General features: G+C 33.9%; 1 long non-coding RNA gene across 2 annotated transcripts in view; it reads left to right on the forward strand.

The window, feature by feature from the left end:
- Nucleotides 1-22698, forward strand: part of LOC129958971 (uncharacterized) — a 35292-nt gene extending 12594 nt beyond the window's left edge. For both annotated transcript variants that reach the window (XR_008783359.1, XR_008783360.1), the window contains exons 2-4: nucleotides 1648-1868; nucleotides 8919-9114; nucleotides 22597-22698. This is a non-coding gene — a long non-coding RNA (uncharacterized LOC129958971). The remainder of the gene's footprint in view (nucleotides 1-1647; nucleotides 1869-8918; nucleotides 9115-22596) is intronic.
- The last annotated feature ends 1089 nt before the right edge of the window (nucleotides 22699-23787 follow it).

Raw genomic sequence — 23787 nt, forward strand, 5'->3', positions numbered from 1 at the left:
TACTTGGAAACTTAATTTTGAGAAACTTAATAAACATTTAAACGATATCATGGAATTATGCTTCATTAGGAACATGCTTCAGTTGAGGACAGAATCATGAGCGTGAAGTTATATTTACGAGATTCAACATAAAACGAAAGCAATATTTCCAGAAAATCAATCGGTGGTTAGTCTGTAATACTCTCCAACCTGAAAGCGCCTGTATTCGTCATTGAGAATTGAAAGTCGCCATCCTTGGGGTATCTGAAGATGGAATGTTGCAGATATTGTTTTAACTTTAAAAATTCGCCTGAAACTATAATGTGAGCTTAGTAGCTTCTCTAATGCGTTGAATTCAAAGGTTTTATATGCAAGCGTAGTGTTAATCTTTTAAGATAAACGGACCAAAACGAGCCACTCTGATGTCGAAAATGCAATGTATGGTTACAAGGTAAAAATACCGCTAACTTTGTTAATTGCTCAATTAATGTACAAATTTTTTGTGGAGTTCACATTTCAAAATTATATACTTTGCAATTATCCATTGCATTTTGTTCATGAAAAATTTCAATCTTAAATGAAATTTCATCTAGGGGCAATTGAATGATTGGATTATGTCGTATCTAATAAGTTATGCTTTGCGTTTTGATGGGTTTTAATTTATCATGCCATTTCTCCTAGCTTATTATGATCGCTAAATTTCGAACTCGAGTTTTTGATGAATTGTTATGTTTCAGTCCTCCACGAGTTCGGAAACTGTCTTTAGAGATGTCTGTATTTGGCCATAATCGAAACGCGTTGAGCTACAACAATGAAACGTAGCTCAAAATTTTAAGAGCTCGATTAAATTTTGGCCAAAACCATTCACAGAACATCTGTTCGAATACAACACAATAGCTATGAAGTATAAAAAGGTAGACGCTTGGCATTTGGTACAATTTTAACATCTAAATTATCTGTGCCAAATTTGAAACTAATCAGTCAATGGGTTGACTGTCAGTAAGTATATTTGCATGTGATAAAAACTCAACATTTAATAAGATGAAATATGGCATGTGATTTTCGTACAAAAATTGGATTTCTAACAATTTTAATTTCGATCGACAAAAAATCCTTATATTCTCGGTTCACTATAATATTGAGGTACAAAACGGTCATATGCGGACATCAAATAAAAATAAATTCGTGGTTGTCATGACCTTAACAATGGTTCACAATTTAAATGCTGGGGCAGGAGGATAACATCTGCATTGGGGAGTTTCTTGAAGACGCTTCGGCATGTTTTGTCAAGCATTTGTTCCACAGCAAAAAAACTGAAACTGATTATCTAGCATCAACTCAACACCTGTAAGCTGTCTTTTAATTCTTTATTAAGTTTCGCAAAAGATGATGAGTCTCACTCGTGCATCGAATTACTGAATCTTTAATCTGCAATTAAGTAAAAATATAAATCTAAAAGGCAAATCATTAAAACGCTTCACTACCCAAATGCCCTTTTCATAGAAATTAAAATAATGCCCCAAATAAGTTGCATCATCTGATTAGCAAAATAAATCACTGTCAATGGTTTTATAAACTGAGATTACTTGAGGCATCATATCATTTTCTATATCTTTAAGTTGTGAACAGTTTAAACACGTTTCATTTATATATTTCCGTTCTTTTCAGGCTATTCAATTTGTCATCTCATCTGCTATTGTCTGGATACTTGGTGAGTCGAGAAAATTAGTACAAAAATGTCGGGATTTTAGAAGACTTGCTATACAAGAATCGACTAATGCCAAACGCAATGGAGGCTGACTTCCGTAATTATCTGCTGGTGCAATTAGTTTCAACAAGGATAACGCTGGATCCGAGATGCGTTACGCCAGTACGGGACTTTTACAAATGTAAGTAAATTGAAATATCATTATTTTTCTTAATTTACAATTACTTCCTCTCAACTTTTAAGCTTAAATGCTGAATGTTATATTTTAAGCAGCTTAAAATTGTCTCCTGAAATTAATATATTCAATTGCTAATACTATTTATTGACAGTAAAATCATACTAAGTATATTACTAAATGAGTTTGCTGCATGTGCTTGGTAGAAGTGTTGATTTTTTTTTAATTGCGATTCCATGTTCATTCATACTTTCTAACACATGAAGTACTGTAATCGTCAAAAAATTCAAATTCGAGATTTTCACCACCCCGATTATGAATAACACGAAATATAACAGAAATATTTGTTCGTCTGTGATACAGTTCAAAAATACTTTGAGACAGACGGGTGAATTTGGACTACGGTTTTTACGCAAGATTTTTAAATTGTTGCCAAATTATAAGCAAAATCCGTCCTAAAGAAATCTGCCCTGTTGCTTAAATAAAAATTAGCACTAACTTCGAGAGTTCAGATGCAACTTGGTACATATTTCAATAGACTAGTGTTGCTTTAAATCTAGACATTAACAGAGCTAAACTAAACTTGGTACAGGCTTAATATCTATAGTATAGATGTCCATTAAATTTTGAATCAAATCTATCAAGGGGTTCACGTTGGTCGGTCAGTCTGTAACAGGTCAGACCGTTTGACCTACAGCTACCAAATTTGGTACATGTATAGCTTGGAGGTCGGGAATGTTCACCTGGGGACCATTTTTATGAATTTTTAATTAAAATTTTAATTAAAAACTAACTTTTCCGCCAAAAACTTTTCATTTTCCCCACCGCCAAATGAGTAAGGCTTCAGTTTTTTTTCCTACTCTAATTAGGCTAGGCTTAAAATGTTTTCGACCGATTATTTTAAACGATTCGTTTTATTTTCTTAGTGTTTGATGTATTTAAAATTAAACATTGTTAATTAATCGATCTGGCCATGATGAATCTGAGAAAATATTTCGACAGATTCTTGAAATATTACATAAATTAAGATATTCTTTAGTTTAAACGCTCAGTGACTGTTTTCAGTAATCATAATACAAAAAATACTTTGTTTCAGTAAAAAATATTACTATATTAATTGCAGATTAATCCTTTCCACTTTAAATTAAAGTATAAATTCTATGGGAGCTAACAAGATTAGATACATATTACGTTATGATTGAAGGCCTTTATAAATATTATGAGTGAATTATGACTATCCAAAATTTCAAGTTTTAAAATATTTTGAAGTAGCTATTAAAGTAATTGCATAAAATATTAAAATTTTAATGAACATTAAGATTGAAGAACCGGCTGATCGCCAAAGGCGGCTAGTGTGTGTGTGTGTGTGTGTGTGTGTGTGTGTGTGTGTGTGTGTGTGTGTGTGTGTGTGTGTGTGTGTGTGCTTATGATTCTATCAAGTGTAAACATTCGTAAAATCAGCCAAAGGCGGTTAGTATATATATATATATGGTTTTAGGCCAAACCGATTTCAATCGGCTGGAATAAATGCGCCTAAAACGCATTAGTCTTTCGGGTACTATTAACCGCATGCTAGGTATTAATGGGGACTCCGTAACATTCTGACGAATTTAGGATCACACGTTAAATTCTTTATTGAAATGAATATTTCATAATTGAACACCAAAGCCATGGAACATGTTCTCTGGAGTAACACCTCTTTAGAGTATGTGACAGTTTTGGTGCCCACTTCAACTGGCTCTTATTTGTACGGTTAAGAATATATTTAATTCTTCAGTGTTGAAATAAGTTATATATTGTGAAGCAAGATACTTAAATTTACCGCCATTCCCAATAATTTTACTCAACTAAAGCAGTCTAGCCAATTAGCAACAGGCTGTTTCAGTCATAAATTCTACTTAAAATCGTCCTTTCAGCATTTTTCAATTGGTTCATAAAATTAAAGTTAAATGTTTCAAAACTGTCAATTAAAATCCGAAATGTGCTCGAAATGGTTAATGGATCTGTTGCCATCTAGAATGTTTTTAACCAATTGAGTTCAGGAGTAAATTTACGCCATCTAAGTCAAATGCCGATGAAACTGCTCATGCACTCCACTACTTCAATTACACGCAGTGATGTGCTCTTTCATATATAAATTATGAGTTTAAAATGGATGCGGCTTATTTAATATTGGACGCCTTTCTTCACCAATTGGGTCACCAGGTGTAAAACTCACAAAATTCAGTTAAATATTTGTGCTTTGGTCTCTTAATAGCTTAATCAAAATATTAAGCTTTAAATTCACAGTTCCATAGCTCACATTATAGAAGCCTTACGACATTTTGTCCATCGTAATATCTATTTTCTGTCATCTCCAATTTGCCGTAAGATTTAAATTTGAATTTGAAATGAAAGAGAATTTCAATAAATGCGAACTTTTTTACTAAAACCAGTCATTTTTAATTACAGAAAATCGAATCTTTCAGTATTGTAAACTTATATATGTATCGGAGAATATTTTATAATTCAGTGAACTTCTGATTCGTCAATTCAGTTTTTTCTTCAAAAAGATTTGAATGCGGCAAGTGTTATTTCAATCAATAAATGTATTTCAGAAAATTATGAATTCTACGTTATACAGTTCTTCGATCCTGTAAATCATAGTCGGTAAAATTATCTTGCTTCTAACGGTTGTCTTCCGAGAGCAAGCCTGATCCAGTTATAATGCTTTGAATATTTTAAGATTATCAACAATTGCATTATTTTAGACAATCGGCCTTAGAAAATCCGAGCCCTGAGTAGCGCTTTTTCGTCAAGACGAATCTTTTTTATAGAATAGGCATTCAAATTTCACTTAAGACATTTTAATTGAAAAATTTAATACATTTTAATTGCAAAAGAGTGGAACTTTTAATAAAATAGGCTTGAGACATTAATATTTAATGACTTATAGAATATAGGATCCGTATAAAGTTTTTTAATGTAAAAATAAATCTGAGCGTAATTTATAGGAATATTTGATTCAAACTATATAAAATGTCTCATTTAGACTAATTCGCGTATGTATCTAATAAAGTTGTAGAAATCAGCTGTTGGTCCCTGATTAGTGTGGATATCCTATGTATTAAGTTGTATATGCCTTAAATAAGATTGAATTATTGAACTGATAACCATTTTAAAACATCGTAGAACTTTTTCTCGTATCGCTTTTTTAGAAAATATCGCATTTCATAATCTATTTCATACAAATGCTAAAAATCGCATTTTTAAGTTAAAATTTCAGAAAGAATTAACTCGGTCTTTTAACTGGAGTTTTTGCCAGCGTAATTGCAATATGATAAATAGAACTACTTTTTTCTACGCACTTCATTTCTTTGTGAAATAAATTGTTTGAAAACATTTAAAATATTTTCTTAAAATTCATTAAAAGTAGAAACTTAATTTATAAGTTAACATTGGTATAATTTGATTTTTTTGAACTTTAAAATGATGCAGAAACCATTTTGGCTATATTTTCGGAAGTCATAGAGGAAAGATACCGATATTTCGCTTCATTTTCAGTTAATGAAAATTCTGATTGAAATTTGCACCTTTTCCCGAAGTAAAATTCCCACCCTCTAAAATGCGTTTCTGACAAGTTTACTAGTTCTAAGTAAAACGGTTTTGTATGTAGAGCGCAGATATATTAAATTAGCATGAATAGAATATAAAATACAGCGAGATTTTTCTCGCCCTGTATTTCATTTTCTGACGAAAGCCATGATAATCTTCAAGCCACAACTATTACGCCGATTTCCTCAAAATTTACTTTCTCATAAAAAGTATTGCAATTTGCAAAAAAACTCAATTAGGGATTTTTCACGAATCTTTTCAGATATCTTAAAATCCACATCGCCTTTTTGGCATTTATTCCCGCTTTTCTGTGAAAGTAATTCAAACGCTTTGAGCTAAAAAGATGAATTTGGTGTGGGACTTAATATCAAATTAATAGTTCTGTCAAATTTTGGAGAAAAAATCTAATCGGGGAAAGTTAGTCGAAGCTTTCCGAGTAAAACGAGCGCAATAAATACAAAACTTAGAACCAACGCATAGTTAAGTGCAGCCAACATATAGTTTGATACACAAGTTTAGCATCTAAAATGTGGATTCGGTTCAAATTTGGAATCAAATTCGTCTCCAAATTTGGCTTTTATCGATCTGTACTTTTACATGCATATCAACGCAATTTAAGTTCATATACAAAATTCTATTTATTTCAGATTACATTTATATCTGTCAAATTTTTGTCTTAATCAGTGAGCAACCAGTGGGAGTAGTTTCACTAAGTTTCCTTTCCAATAAGTGTTATTCCAGAGAACGTCACATGTAACATGTGTAATTGTATTTTAAGCATTAAGTATGTGTTATGTATATGCAAAAACTTTTTACTTAGACAAGCCACTTTGAAGCCCATATCGTTATGTCAATTGACACCCTTGGGGTCGGCAATGCTTTACTTGGAGAAATTCGAATTAAATTGACTTGCTTTTAACAATGTTTATTAAACATAACCGGAAAAATAACGTACGATAATTCGGTCTTTGTACCACTGAACCGAACTAATCATAGTCAAGCTCGGAGAACGCCTTGTATGGCATTAGTCTACTATAGACAAGAAATGCTAACTTTGACATCAGTTTGCCATTTTTATTGAATCCGACTTTTGTTCTTTGGCGCGTTTTTTGCCGATTAATCCTTGGTTTTAGGCAAAGAGTATTTGAAAATCGAATTTGTTGATGCAATTTTTTTGTACAGTTAGAAAGTCTACACTTGTAATCGCAATCACATGCCAAATTTGTAACACTCAAGTAAAGTTTACACGTTTCTGAAAGTATGAATCGGCCAACTATCAACCAAGTTGGATTTGGCTCAAAAGTTCATAGATGTTAAATCTGTGTACCGAAGTTAATCCATTTAGACCCGTCTTTGTAATTACCGCTTTAACTTAAATTCGAACAGACATCCACTGGACGGATTTTGTTCGAAATTTGACTGAAATCTACAAATCTCGTGTGAAAACTGAGTTTGTTGGACATTTGGAAAAGATCCATACAGAAAATTATTTCGGATCCGAATTTTTATGGTGTCTTTGGGCTTTTTCGAATTCCGCGCCATAGTCTCAAGTAAACTAAAGGATTCGAACCCGACCTTTTTCGTGATTTGTGGTTGGCAGCAACTGCAATGCAAATTTGGCTGCTGTTTAAACTCGCCTCATGTAAGTACTTTAGACGGAATATGCGAAGTGGTTTAAGCTCTTCGGTCGAGGCGGAAGTTAACTGTGGGCAACTGGTTTGTTGCTTCACCTTTTTTAAACGGTTTCTTTCAGTTCGTTTAAACTTTAGACAGAAAGGATGAATGGTTCGAATCTGACCAAGATCTGGTAATGTTAATTTGAACTTTGATTTTAACATTTATCGTATTTTGATTGCACCAGTAATGAGCACATTGACTTTATACTTTATAATCAATAAGTTACTTTAAGGAAATTGCTTTCAACTTTATGCATCCTCGACATAAAATTTCTCTGCTAAAATTTGGGTTAGTTTACTCAGAGGAATAAGTTTTCATATGTCTAGCTTAAAGCTTTTTCAGTTCTGCCATATAGATTTAATGCTGGAAGAACACGGACGGACTGATATAATTATAAAAATGTTTATTTAATTCGATTTCTAAAATGTGGAGACTCGTCAATATCGAGTTTGAATTTTTTGACGATTACAATACTTTATCGATGCATCGTATACGAGAAAATGCCAGTTACGCCAAAGATTAATATTTAGTAACTATTGATCACCAATGCCAGTCAAAATATTGGCATATTTTGCCCAAGATTCAGTTTTATGTGAAAGTGTAACGTTTATTAAATGAGTTTGGCTTTCTCCAAACTCATTTTTGTTGGATGGAAAAGAAACTGGTGGTCTTTATATAGCCCAGTGTCACCTGCTCCATGCCGCGCTTCAATTTTTAAGCTCTCAAAATATAAAATTTCGATATAGCCCCAGAATCACCCTCTGGAGTCATTTCGTCGTTTTTCTTCAATTTACGTACATATCTAACCAATAAAAATGTTGACGGCTGAATGTTAAATGGCATTTTCATTTAGTATAAAATTTATTTTATAAATTTCGAAGAACTAGTCACCTACGGTGGCTAGAGATTTCTAAAATTACAAGCCTATTGACATGACATTTGCCATTCGAAATTATTTTAACTGTTTGGTATCTAACTCTGTATACTGTATACAGATAAGAATCAACTGGACGGAGTCTTGCAGAAATTTTCGCGCGTACTTTCTACTTCATCGTCACACTTGCCTTCCTTCACATATAATTGTTGAACTTGGACGAGATTGAACTCCACGGGTGCTGAGCTTCATTTTCAACCCCTGTATGAGTCTTGCTCTAGAAGTAGAGAATTTTTTCGATGAACCATATATTCAGAAATATAGAATCTTGGTTCGACTGAGGTCACAATTTAGCAAAACTTCAATTTTAGTAAGATTACATAGACAAATAACATTTGATATAAATGCGACGTTTATGGCGCTGCGTTTTTGAGTTATCACTTTTATATCCATAGGAAAGTACAGAACAGATAAAATCTCAATAGATTTATTTCGAAATTTTCCTTTTGTATTTTTCACCTTAAATGCTAATTCTATATACCAAATTTTATCTATCTAGCTCTAAGTTTTGTAGTTATCGTCTTCATTTATGTTCGTATCACATTTTGTAGAAATCTAGCGATATTTACAAGATATGTTAAGACCACATACCAAATTTCATCCACCAAATTCAGTTTGCAAGTGTTCAAATAAGATCGCAAAAATGTTTTTCGAATGCGGAATGGCTTCAAGCGTGGATTCGTTAAAATGTAGAGTTCGAATTTTTTGACGTTCACAATATTTTCTTATAGTTCAGACATGATTAAGTAATATTTGGCAAATTAAATTTTATCTCATTAAACTTTATAATACTTTAATTTTTATCTCAATCCTACGTGTTTAGAGGTTTAAATAAAGTTATTTCTTTTTAGGGTTGTTGGTTCTTTCATTACTGAATGCATATAAGAATCTACCGCAAGCTGCTCTGAAGGAGGAACCTGACCAGATAAGTTACTTCAGGAATCTATTATTCCTGTAAACCCAAGCTTGTTTGCTCTTCCCGAACAGATCAGAAAGTTTCTTCAGAAAATACAGCCCGGAAGAGCCCAAGGAATTGAATTTAACATGGTAATATTTTTTGACTGAAATTATAATTAAAAATATTTTTGAATATTTTCTGGATTATTTAAGAAATTTTCATAGTATGTTATCCAAAATAGGATGTTTCTAAAGATATAAAATTTGTGTAAAATAAGCATGTGCAATGAATACTTGAAGCGCTTGACTGACTCTAAATTCCCATTGTAGACTGTCTTAGCAAGTGCTCTCTGCTGTTTGATCAGACTTCTGTGGCAGATTTTTCCGAGTCTCGACGAAATTTCAAAAATCTGACCTTGTTAGCAGAAAAACTGCAATTTTCTTTCGCAATTGCATGCGAAAGATCTTTGATACAGAAGCTCGAATGATTTTGATTCTTTTTTGTCCATTAGATGTCTAATTTTCAGTATGTTAATCGTTTTAAGTGTTGTGCAGTTCATTGCGAAGTAGTGTAGAAATCTTTTTCCAGTTCTGAAAGCTCGAAATACTTCGATTAACGTATGGCGGTTCAGCCTCTTCCCTCCCCCCCCCCCAAATCTTCATTCCATTAAGATTAGAATTCGAAACTAATCCTTCTATAAGTGGCTGCTCCGAATAATAGTATACAAGCCTCGACTCATCAATAAAACTATTGTCTGTGAAGAATACGATATCTTGTCTTGTGTTTTGATAGACTATGTAAACATAAAAACATAAATTTGAAACCGTTTTAAATTATAGTTAAGTACCCGCAGCATACCTTTGAATAAAAGAAAATCAATCCAAGAAACTCAATACTTTGAGCACCGAATATTCAATATTAATTCGTCCGATTGAAAAAAATTCAATACTTATAATATTGAGAATAAAATTGGCTTCATCAAGTCATCTGACTTTTTGCCTTTCAAGACTTAAGTCGTGACTCTTCAAGCAATAAATTTTAATCTCAGAGCCAAGAATGTGAATATGATTCATGTTAAAAATATATGCAAGTTTACACACGGTAAAACTGAATAAATGGCGACATTAATTTTGGAAATAAATACTCTGAAATTTATTAACTTAAAAACGAATATTAATAGAGTATTAGTAGAAATTTGTAAATTGCATAATTTTTCCCTCTCGATTCCATTTTTCTCCTAGGAAAATAATGCATCAGAATAGGAAATGCTATGCGTTTATTATTAATTTTAAATTGTGAGAAAGTGTCCTGAATTACGATTCTGAAATTGGAAGTTCAAAAATTAATATGGTGTCTACCACAATAATACAGAAGTAAAGACATAGAATTAAGATGGAAATATAAATTTTCCGACCCTTTAACTATGCGCCTAATGCTCATCTTTCTCGATATCTAAATCTTTAAAACTTCAAATAACCAGTAACAATGCATTTAAAGAACTGAATGTAAAATGGCAGGAACACAATTATCAATCCCCTCTTGCAAAATCCTTCATCAGTAACGTTAGATGCGGGGAAAATGTTTCATTTATATAAATTGCAAATACTTCAATGAAGGAATTTTTTTCACCATTATATTTAATTCACGACCAAAATCTATAAATCTCTAATAAATTGCACTTCATTCTATCAATGTTGCCTACTTTCTGGATTTATCTTCCTGTAGCAGAGATTGAAGTGAAAATGAATCGATTTTGTATTAACCAAACCCGTTTCACTAACTTTTTAGTACTCGGTGTTCATCAACCCACGTCGATTCACTTAATTTTTTTATCCGATACTCGATTTTAATCGACAAACATTATTACGTATTCTTAAGTATAGCGAATTTCATATTCATTTTAATTTGTTGAATACAAAAATTAATACTACATTGACCTTTCATTAATATTACATTTACAACTCCAAGCCATGATTGGCACAGTTTGGCCATATTTGGCTCTTTAATAAAACCATAACTTGTCAGCATACATTTGCAGTGGTGCATTTTGGCACAGATCTGAGCCTTGCGTCATGAAATCGAAACTCGATAATTTCTCAGGAGGTACTTGGACACCATTTCAGTTGCAGAAAGTGAAGGAGAAATTTCATTTCTTTCCCTCGTTCCAACTCTGAAGTATAAAGATGGGCTTCTTATTTTAGAAAGATTCAGATAAAAATAACGGAAGTGCGCGCGCACTATTAGGGTTAGGTATTTAATAGAAAGGCTTAATATATTTAACATTAAATTGGGGATAAGGTTTAGGATAGCGCCCTCCCCTCCCCTTTTTCTTAAAAAATAGGATGGGCTAGCTACCGGCCGGCTGGTGAGAGGGTGGGAAAATATTCATAACTATAAATTAATTTCTCCCTTTACCACCAAAAGAAGCTTAATTTATACTTTGTTTTGGTAGGTGGTGGAAAAAAATTGAAATTTCCCGTAAAAAGATATCGAACGATAATGTCAATCTTTCTGATGCTCAGTTATAAAAGCAAACCAGAAGCTCATTGAGTTAGGATGAGGCTCATTGAGTTAGGATGAGGCTCATTGAATTGTTAGGAATACACATAACACATACTGTTCTTCAAAGCTGAATGCGAAATGCAGAATCAAATTCCCCAAATTAGTCTTATAACTCTAAAAATATCGATTGAATACTTATTTGTGCAGTAAAGTTGGTATCACTGCTCGGCTACTTCTGGTAAGTCATCCAGTTATTCAGTTTCTGATCAGTTTTCTAGATGGAATAAATTCATAATCCAATAGAATTTTAAATTTTGCCCAGAATCATTTCTAATTTATTAAATATTTAACAGTGGTTCCTTCTTATCTTCATTGTCAAAGAATGTATAGAATTCTTCCAAAAATGGAGCGAGTTCTATAATTATAGATGCTTTCAACTGCATATTTAACGTCTATTCAAATTTCCGCTACTCTTATTCTTAAAGGATATTGACATCCACTTATGTTCTGTGGTATTTTAAGTCTTCAAATAAAATTTACTTAGATAGCAAACTTAATTTTCCCCTTTAAAAATATTTGCACTAAAAGCGCTCTTCTAAAGAATTTAGAAAATTTTATGTATTTTAATGGATTGCGTAAAATTCCCAAATACAGTTTGGCCCTCTGTTTGATATAAAATTTTTCCATCTTATTTTATTGATCATCTGTTAGAAATCGCACATTATTAAATACTTGTAGGTGCTCAAAGTTATTGAATTATTAGAAAGCTTAACTAATAAAAACAAACCCAAGTTATTGAGGAAACACGCATTATGAAACGCTTTCAAAATTAAAGTCGAAAAGTAAAAACATGCCCCAACTCAATTTAAAAGATGAAAACACATAAGCTTTAAAATTCTAGCATTCGTTTCGAGACGAGTGCCGCAACATTAACCATCCCAGTGCCTATGCAGCAATTCGTACAAATCGGAAGCTCTTGGATGCAACCTTTGATTTTTGAGGGCAACATTTCTTTTAAAATTGCGGCGTTGAATTATATTGCGTAATTAGACATCGTATAACAATTTTCTAGATGTAAAAAAAGATGGCAAATGTTACAACTAAATGCTTAAATTGGCAGGAAGAGTTTACTCAAATGCTAACATAGACTTCCAAAGTCTACTAGAGACTATATTTTATCAGGCTAAAGTAGCCTTAGTTCAACTTTTCCAATATTTTGGATCTGTGCTATTGATTGCCTACTTATTGATGCAATAGTTGATGTATTCGATAGCTTGAAATAATTTTTTCATAAATCAATCTTCAGTTGTACTTAAATGCATTGAAATTTCTTTCTTCATAACTAATTAAGAACAGTACTACTCATTGTCAGAGGATATAGAACTGCAAAGAACAGAGCACTTGCTTTGGGCCATTATTTTTTAATTCTTAAATCTATAAATTGACTTGTAAAGTTCATATTGGGAATCCAAACTTTTGCCATTGATTTTGTATTCAAATATTTGGTAAAATGAATATAACGATAACTTACAGATGAATGGTGGTGAAATTTTTCATATTTTTACCCTATTTCATTCAATTTTATGTGCTTTCAACTTATGTTTATACTTTGTCATTAATACTGCATAAGCAAATGTTAAGAATATATTTATATATTGTGCAACTTGAGAAATGGGATAACTTTCTAGGGACTTTTAAAGTAATGCCTATGAAAGTTACATTATGTACATTAGTGTTATATTTTTACTACTTTTAACTTAGTTAAATAAAATAACTCCTTATTATTGAATAAGTAGTTGGTATGTTTAGCACAGTGAATTCGTTGAATCTTATCCATTGAGAGGGGTTTTCCAAATATTGAAGATTAAATGCTTTGATATGTATTGAATTCAAAATTATTCTGTGGAATCTTTATATATATATATCTAATTTCCAATTATGCTTCTTGTATATCTAATTCTTGAGCCTTCAAATTCTTGTTCGTTTATTAATTCTTGCACCCCCCCCCTTTGCGCATAACTTTTCTGCTTATGTTGATACTGTAAAGAAATGAATCTTGCAAAGATTTTCCCAATTGCTTTCAATTGAGTTGACCTGTAGAAATAACTCATGGATTTCCACATTTGCTTGGCCATTCTGAAATGGACCAAATGAATCAAGCCATTGTAATGCTTACTGCCTGGTTTTAAATAAATCTTAAAATTATTCTGAAAGTACAGGCTGTTAATCTGCGCTACTTGAATAGGAAATAATGAATGGAGTTGTAAGATTTAGCATATTTTTATCAAGATTTCAAGATCATAAAACCTAGAACGAAATCTATTGCATTACATTTTCGTATACGAAGTGTAAAGAAAAAATAGTTATTGTCAAATTTCGAACTCGATACTTTGGCAAATCTCCTCGTTTTAAACTTCCCTGAGTTTGAACCCATTTTTTGAAAATGTCTGTCTGTGACAACAAACTTTGAGCTAGATGGTTGAAATTTGGTATAAAGTCTCCACACCAAATTTGTAGTCTATGAAATCGTAAGCAAAATTCTTTCAAATCCGTCTGCCTTTCTGTTCGAGTTAACACAGTTAAAAAAGAGCTAAATAGATAAAATTCGTTTAAAAAAATGTAACATCTCTAAGGTACACATCTGCGGAATTTTGAGCTAAATCCAACAAAGGGATAACTGTCTGTCTGTACTTTCAGAAAAAAATGCAATTGCTATTATTCAAAAACAATGAGATAAATATATCAAATCAGTTTATTTTTATTACAAATGCTGTTTTGTTTCAATCGATTGAGAAAAGTGTCTAAAGCCCTAATCCAATTTTTGTCGACTATTAACACATGCCGACGATTCATTGCCAAATAACTCGCCAACGATGACACGATCGATACAGTAAATGCCAAACTCAAGCCAAAAGTTAATTTTTCGTTACTATTGTGCATTATGTCATGCAAGGCCCTTTCTGGCACAAGTTTATTAGAGTATGTGGAAATTTTGGAAAGACCGCTCCTGCTGGTTTTATAAGCATAATGCAAAGTTAAAATTAACTTGTAATCTTCAATCCAGTTCTGGAAAATAAGCAAGTTTGTCTAATCCTGGGTCTTATTTACAAAACTGCAATCTTTGTAGAAATTGAATATCCAAAATTCAAAAAATCTTCAGAGATGGAATTCTTTCTTTTAATCGAGTTTCTAGCAATACTCTAAATGTTATTGAAGTGCAACATCTATATTCAAGCTTAAAATAACTGCGAGTCTATCATTTTTAATAATTATGTAATCTGATGCAGCCTGAAATACTAACAATGTATGCCCATCTAGTTTATTGATAGTAGCTGCCTTGTGTTTTATTTTGGATTGGAGTCTGAGTTTTAAAGTCCAGTGTGTTCTTTTTTATTTCATTAAAGGTTTTCTGGAAATTCGAATATTTAAATAATTCGTTACAGTATTGGGAAAATCATTGTGGTTATTCAGTTGTGTGAAAATTTAGTGCTTCTCATGCTTGTCTCGTTCTTTGGTCCAAGTCATGGAGGCAACTTTCAATTTAGAACTTTTATCTCTAATTTGGAATTTTGTTACTATTTCACTATTACAATGCAGTATCCTATGTATTGTCGCCATTCTGTAGTCTACAGTGTAGGAAACCTATATTGTCTACTCTATCGGTAGTGATGCGACTGATTTCGAGAGGTTTTGGCATGTTTAACCGTTCACTTCTTTTAGGTGAATTTCATACTTAATACTATTGCAGAAATAGACCAGTGAATAAGTATAAGTTTAGTACGCCGAGAAATAGAAGATAGTTTATTCTATAAATATTTCAGGGGAACTCTGAATGCAGCTAACATAGCCGAGTTGAACACATAAGTGATACTTGTAACTAACGCATTAGCAGAAGTCATCTCGCTCTGTAAAGAACACAACAGCACAACAATGTTCGCAGTAAAACTGAAGAGCGTTCTCTGCGTTTAACTTTAAAATTAGCTTCTAGAGTTTTGTATAAATTTTCTTACAAAGCTTGCAATTACCAAGGGAACAGTTTTTGAATCTCCGTTCTTGAAAAGTTTAAATCTCTAAGTTGGCCTATCCCCTTTTTTTCATGCGTATGAAGCATTTCGCTAGAGTTCCGCTATTCAAAATAACCCATTTTAAAATTGACCATCGGTTAAATTTAAAAACAGCTTCTTGGTTATATACAAGTTAGAACAGTTTATTAAAACGCGAGTCGATTCTTTCAATAGATTTCTATAACAGAAAATTCAAGGGAAGTCTCTGAAATACATTGTTCCGTTGGTAAAAGAATCGAATTACTCCCAATATACTTCAGGATCTTCGAAAATTATACCGAAATACATCACTAATTTTTTAAAATTCATTCTTTACTTCAGTTAAGTAAAATCTTTATTAAATTAAAAATATTAGTCCAGCCCTTTAAATTTCTTTAGATTTAAGAACCATAAGAACGAAGGATCTTAATCTAGTGAGGAATTAGTATTAAGAACGAAATTTGTAGAAATAACTTGGTGTCGTGTTTCTTCTCCTTTCAATCGTGAAATTCTAGTGCTCAAAAATCGAAAACGTAATGGATAGTAAGGTATAAGAGTAGGGAAAGGGAAGGCTTAAGAGGACTTGTCGTCATCTGGCATGGATGAAAGATTAATGGGTCCGTCTTTCAATATCCCTTACGCAACATGAACACGAGACTAATTTTAGCGATACCAGCAAGGTCTAGGATAAATTCAATGTTTAATTTGCCAATCAAAGCGAACTTTGTTGGGATGCAGTTAAATCTGATATAAATCCTCAGAGAATTTGAGGCCATCCTCCGAAACTGAAGAACCTTTACACAAGACAGGCTGTCATGCATTGGTGCTCCACCAGTCTGCTCACTTCATGCTTTATAACCGTGAACTACCCGTGTGGCTGTCATCGTCAGCAATAATCAACATGCGCGATGATTCTCTGTAGTGCTTCTTGTAGCATACAGCGCACCCACGAATTTGGACAAGGCTCTCTGCATTGGAAAACGTACTTTATGAAAGTACTCCAGAAGTGACCGAGCAAGGCATCTCTTCTAAATTCTAATTTCATTTTTTCAAATGTGATTGTAGGAAGATCAGGAACAGTTTGGAAACTTTTGTAATAACAATTTCTTAAATATGGGCTAGAAATTGCATTTTTCATGACAACCTGAAATAAAACTGAATTGTTTACTTCTGTTAATTTTATTCGTTGTCAATGCAATCATAAACTCATTAGCATAACATTTCCTATTGCAATGTTACTATGTAGACTATCTTATACGAATTCTATATTTCACATCAAGGCAAGGGATAGCTAACAAAGGAAATAGCGACGCTTCTTTGCTTAACGCAATTTTCCCTTCTCTACAAAATGCTTAATTGTATTTGTTCAACACAATTCATCCGGGAATTATCCATAATATCAAAGGTCTCTTGGGGAGGAGATTCCTTCTGTTAAACTAACTTAAGCGTATTACTTTGTGGTGTTAACGATTCCTAATTTGAGAACTCGCTTGAACCCCGAGTGCGTGTCTGTGTTTTCCCTCCCCCCGAGTGCGTGGCTGTGTTTTTCCTCCCCCCGAGTGCGTGGCTGTGTTTTTCCTCCCCCCGAGTGCGTGGCTGTGTTTTTCCTCCCCCCGAGTGCGTGGCTGTGTTTTTCCTCCCCCCCGAGTGCGTGGCTGTGTTTTTCCTCCCCCCCGAGTGCGTGGCTGTGTTTTTCCTCCCCCCCCGAGTGCGTGGCTGTGTTTTTCCTCCCCCCCCGAGTGCGTGGCTGTGTTTTTCCTCCCCCCCGAGTGCGTGGCTGTGTTTTTCCTCCCCCCCCGAGTGCGTGGCTGTGTTTTTCCTCCCCCCCCGAGTGCGTGGCTGTGTTTTTCCTCCCTCCCCCCCCGAGTGCGTGGCTGTGTTTTTCCTCCCTCCCCCCCCGAGTGCGTGGCTGTGTTTTCCCTCCCCCCCGAGTGCGTGGCTGTGTTTTCCCTCCCCCCCCGAGTGCGTGGCTGTGTTTTCCCTCCCCCCCGAGTGCGTGGCTGTGTTTTCCCTCCCCCCCGAGTGCGTGGCTGTGTTTTCCCTCCCCCCCGAGTGCGTGGCTGTGTTTCCCTCCCCCCCCGAGTGCGTGGCTGTGTTTTCCCTCCCCCCCCGAGTGCGTGGCTGTGTTTTCCCTCCCCCCCCGAGTGCGTGGCTGTGTTTTCCCTCCCCCCCCGAGTGCGTGGCTGTGTTTTCCCTCCCCCCCCGAGTGCGTGGCTGTGTTTTCCCTCCCCCCCCGAGTGCGTGGCTGTGTTTTCCCTCCCCCCCCGAGTGCGTGGCTGTGTTTTCCCTCCCCCCCCGAGTGCGTGGCTGTGTTTTCCCTCCCCCCCCGAGTGCGTGGCTGTGTTTCCCCCCCCCGAGTGCGTGGCTGTGTTTCCCCCCCCCGAGTGCGTGGCTGTGTTTCCCCCCCCCGAGTGCGTGGCTGTGTTTCCCCCCCCGAGTGCGTGGCTGTGTTTTCCCTCCCCCCCCGAGTGCGTGGCTGTGTTTTCCCTCCCGATAAGAGCTTTCTACAGGAAGACCCGTTATTGAATAGAGCATAAGTTCGAGGTCGGTTCATGGGTTTGTTTAAGGGATTTATGAACAAATGGAGAATTAAGCAACTTGCAGAGAAAGGAAAGTTACATTAAGCAGAAAAGTATCGTCTTCATTTTATGTTGCCATCTCTTCCATGTCTTGATATGGAATGCAGAGTTTTTAAAGTTTATCTACAAGTAGCGTTGTGATTGGAAAAGCTATATTAATGAATTTAATGTTGTTGAAATCGATTAACAGAAATTTTGATCTTGAGGTATTTTGGTGAGCACGTTGAGGAATTGCCCGAAATGGTAATCTAGGAGAACTTCAATGTTTTAGACGCTAATCTTCTTGGGATCGACAAAATTAGTCTTGCTTTTATTTTGTAGAAGATATTTTGGAAAACAGACCTAGTAATCGCCATCTGGCCATGATGCCAGACACGTCCCTCTTAAGCTGACCTTTATTCGCAATTGTTCTTAAATAGGAAAAGTTACTCATTTGTAATCCATGCTATCCATCTGTAATCCATTTTTTGGACCTACCAAACTCAAAATTAAGTTAAAGCAAAAACAATTATTCTAAAATCTTTTTAAATTTTGTGCAGTCTAGTTAAAAATCGTAAACAATTCTGAAAATTAAATGTATAATAGGAAATGCAATTTGAAAATGTGAATGTAGATTATAGGTAAGATAGTAAATAAAAAAAAAAACTTTCAGATATATTTATTTTCTTTTAGATTAAACTAGACGTCAAACGGTTAATATAACCACCTTCCACTTAATGTATTAATCCAAAATTCCCCATTAGAAATAAAATATGAGACTGCATGATAGGTTAATTTTTCGTTGCGATATCTAAGACATTGATTTTTGTGCTTTGTTCCATTAATTCGAAATCATTGTTTTCCTAGTGCCTTCTTATTCTTACACCTTAATTTTAAGCATAAGTCTTCAGAAGCAAATTTTGAGTTTTCGTCGAGGGAGGAAAATTCTCGTATATACTAGTTCGAAAATGCAATGAACAATTGAAGTAAAATTTTCTGTTGTGCTAAGAGTAAAAACTAATTCGTGTATCAGTTTTTCTTATTTAATCCGATAAAGTAAATTCTCCTATTTACTGCAAAACTTAAAAATAAACAATCCGTGCTAGTTAGATGCGTGCATTCTTCAGAGAAAAAATTGGGCACTCCCTTCAGCTTATAGGAAACTGCATATCGGAAAATATGAATTATAGTATTTCAGCATTGACTGAAATGAGAGCAAAAAGCATTAATCGACCCATTACTCGATTGGGAATCTTGGATAACGATATTTCTGAAAATTGGGTTGTCGGCTGTATGCTTAACACAATGCCTCCATATTCATTTCTAACTTTGTCATAGATATGACTATCGACACATATTTAATAACAAAATGCAATTTGTTAAAAACTGCAGCTCAAACACAGCTGCAGTTGTCTTTCAGTTGGCTGCAATATACAAAAGGGCTCTCTAAATAGACAAACGCGTGAAAGTTAGTCCGATTTCCAATCGTGGTTTGTAATTTGATTCTTGGTCTATGAAATGGTTCTCCTGTACATGTCAGACTTCCATCATTAGGTTCCAAAGATTCGTTTTGTGCAGCTATAGTTCTGTACTTTAATAGTGTCTTCCTTGGTTGTATGTTTAAAAGCTTGTCAGCTATTTTGTTCACTCTTTATTCGATATATGCTTTTGTCCGTATTTCCTTTATGCTGGAATGCTTCAGAAGCATTGCTGTTATACATTTTCTATTAAATTGTTTTTGTGCGTTGTTGTATTCCTAAAAGTTGCCAATTATGCGTCGAAAAAGCAATTTAATATGGGAAATATCTGCTCTTGGATGAAATACATAACACAAACTAAAAGTTGGGTCCTGGAGTCATCTGTGTATACATGTCAATGTAAAACTGCAAAATGCCAGTCTGCAAGTGAGGTTTGTTCTTGGCCGAGGTATCTTAAGGAGTTTTCTGTCCAATTTGCAGCTTTTTATTATATAGACTTAATGTCAACAGTCTTAGTCTGCAGAGGTTAGTCATTCTATTTTCCATTTCTTGAGATTAGTCAACCTATAAATGAAATGGGGCTGTCTGTAATCTAATCGCGGCTGTTCTACAAGCGCTTGAATTGCTGAATTTTCTGCCTATCTCTGCTAGGTTCAATATTATACGTGTAAGCCAAGGGGAAACCATCCGGTTTTATTTCGCCTGTCTTATAGAGATGATCCACTTGATAATCTTGTAAAAATGACTGATTGATTGCTGGTTGTAGATAATGTCTCAATTGAATCTTTTCCATCTATATGGACATCGGGTTATTGATTGCTTACATCCTGCTACGTGTAAATACATTGTTTTGTGACTGATAAAATCGAGTTTACTAAAGGATTTTAGGTAGAAACTGTTTACTCATTTTCAGTAATATAGTTAATAGATTGGACGACTATTGGATTTTCCTTTTCAAGACAGGTTTGGTCTTGCCGAGTCGTTTACATAAGTTTGTATTGTGATCTTGTCTCCAATAACCATGACTTAATCATTATAATATGGTGCTTTGAGATAATGGTTGACTCTTTCATTGTGTTGAAAATATGGCATATGAAGTTTATTTCTGGATGAAAACGGAAAGAAATGTTAAGGGATTCTTCGTTTAATTCATTTTTGTAATTCTGTCTGGATAAAGCTTCTCCTATTGAGTATGGAATCGGTAAGTAACCAGTAATTTAAAATGGCTTCATCCGATTAACTAGGCAGAGCCGAAGGTTAAAATAAAAGGTTAGCATTGAAAGTATTCCAGTTAGCTTGCATCTGTGAATTCTTGTTTTTCACTCTCCAAGGCAGCTACTTTCCAATTGTCTGTACTATCGCAATTTCTTTAATGTTGGGTACCATATTGCCATTTGTTGTGGGAAAGTGAGAGGGAATAGCATCTTTTAAAAAATATATATTTCAGTACTTGCTTTTGAGTTTCTAGTTTAATATTTCAACTTTAAAAGTATACTATACTTAAATATCAAATGAAAATTCTAGAAGCCAATGGCCTGTTTGACTTCAGCAATAACAGCCATGGTTATGGGCATATATTGATCAATTCTTTGAACTTTTTCTGTCCTAAATATTGAGGAATTCAATTTGACTGAGCGAAAAGGACTGCGTAGTAAACTTTTAATGCCTTCTGGTAAGCTACTCAATTTTCACTGATCTTCAGAAATTTATCTCGAGACTGATAAATCCCAGGAGACGAAACAATGCTTTACTTCCTGTTAAAAAAAATTTTTCTAACAAATCTCTTAACCTATTCAGCCAAGGTGCCTTTTTGGGTTTTTAATGATCATATTTAGAATTTAATTAAAAACTTCAAATGCCATTTTGATCCAAAAACTGCCTGAAATCCAAGTCGCACGTGTTCTATGGAAGTGTTCGTCTCCAGAATTAAATTGTATCATTGGATAGACTCGAACACTGTCGCTTAGGAATCCGATTTATTCCATTTCGTAATGGAGATAAATATTGTATATTTGAGGTTTGGCAAATCCTTATAAATTATACTTCTAAATACTTCAAGAACCCGATCTTTGATTCTTCTGACTTTCATAAGAAGGTGAAGAAACTGGCTTTCTCAGTCTCCATTTGCCCTCGTCCATAAGAATCTCTCGGTGAATTCGATGCCATTTCTAAGGCTCTTTATATAGATTTATATATCGGATTAGATCTGTCCATAAGCAATTTTATAAGCCAGTTTTAAACTTGAATCTTTGCCATCTAAATACTATTTTAAATGACTTGTATTTCTTTACTGTCTTAAACAAGTAAAAAGTTTCGTAAAAGGCAAAGCAACTACTGATTAACAACCAATATTAGTTGATCTCAGCAAGTCTTTCTGTATTTGAATAAATTGTATTTAATCCTAAATCATGCACGAGATTCAATGTCCTCGTAACAATATCAGTGGAATGCTAAAGACTAAATTTTTCCGCACATTTTTCTCTGCATACGCTTGTGCTTACTAGATTGGAGAAATTTACTGTCGGACACCAGTGGTCGAGAATCGGACCAATTCTGGTCAGTCTCCAATTGCGGCAACAGTTCACTAACTACAATTCTATATGCCATGCTTTTGTCTTAATATCTAGTTGGAGCTTATCTGGTCTTCCATATTCGTAAAAAGCTTTTTCACTTTCTCTTTGCATTCATGCATGGAAAGCATTAGTATATCGTGGTTACTTTAAACTCTTCTAAGAATAACAGTTTATTACAATAGAAGCTGGTTATCTACTACTTTAGTCGAATTCGTCATAGGTAGAATTCTGATCGTGATTCTATTTTGTTTAGATTACTTCAAATTCCAAACTTATTAGCTTTTCACATAATCAAAGTATAATATTGTAATTGAATTGTATATGCATATCTAAAGAAGAAAAAACAATGTGTTCAATTAGGAAATGCCCTAATCAGCTTTAAAAGTAAAAAAAAAAATATCGGAAAACTCTCACTTAGCCTTTGTATTATTCTTATGGCATATGTTTCATATATGTGTAAACTGTATCCATTTTTAGTGTGTGTAAAGTGTATCCATTTTTAGTGTGTGTAAAGTGTATCCATTTTTAGTGTGTGTAAAGTGTATCCATTTTTAGTGTGTGTAAAGTGTATCCATTTTTAGTGTGTGTAAAGTGTATCCATTTTTAGTGTGTGTAAAGTGTATCCATTTTTAGTGTGTGTAAAGTGTATCCATTTTTAGTGTGTGTAAAGTGTATCCATTTTTAGTGTGTGTAAAGTGTATCCATTTTTAGTGTGTGTAAAGTGTATCCATTTTTAGTGTGTGTAAAGTGTATCCATTTTTAGTGTGTGTAAAGTGTATCCATTTTTAGTGTGCAAAGTGCCTTCAGTTCTAGTGCGTGTAAAGTGCCTTCAGTTCTAGTGCGTGTAAAGTGTTCTAAATGGCGCCATTTAAAACGAGATATCTATAAATGTAAGTGTGTAATCTCAGTTTTATGTATTACAATTGGTTGTATACAATTTCAATTTATCCTTTATACCTGTATAATCTGTAATTTTTTATTAATTCTAGTTTATAGAAGACAGACTGTAAATAACTTCGACTGTGTGTAATAAAGTTGTTTTGTTCAAATTTGTCATTTGTTAATTTATATTAATCGTAAGATCTCTATTCTTTGCCGGCTATGTAAAATCATTACGGAAACAAAGTTCGAACTAAAGTTTTTAACGTGTTGACTATGTATTTTAATTGCATCCAAATCTGAAATTAGCTTGTGAACCAAATTTCGCGTGTAAATTTTTTAAAAATATTTAGAAGTTTTGAAGATCTATTCTTAAACTAAAAATGTTTTTGTGCACAAGTATTTAGAAAGAATGCAATACCCTCTACTAATCTAACAAAATACTGAAAAGTATCTTATTCTAGATAATAAAACTCTATAAATCTCGGAAATCCCCAATTAATCGAGTGTTAAATTTAATGTGTGTACAGATCTCAAAAAATTATCAAAAGATTATAATTCCAGAAAAATTCTTGTAAATTCGTTGCTATCGCATCTACTGGAAATTGATATCGATGGAAATTACTCAAGACTAGTTTATGGAGTTTCGGTTTTTATGATCTCCTCATTCAATGTAGGCATTAGCTTCTTAAGAAATGTCCAATTCATTATAAGCAATTAACTTGTGTTTAGGAAACATGTTTTAATTGCGTTTCCCATCGTCTTAACTATAACTAACCATTTCTAATC

This window comes from Argiope bruennichi, chromosome X1, assembly GCF_947563725.1.
Source record: "Argiope bruennichi chromosome X1, qqArgBrue1.1, whole genome shotgun sequence".
NCBI classification, from domain to species: Eukaryota; Metazoa; Arthropoda; class Arachnida; order Araneae; family Araneidae; genus Argiope; species Argiope bruennichi.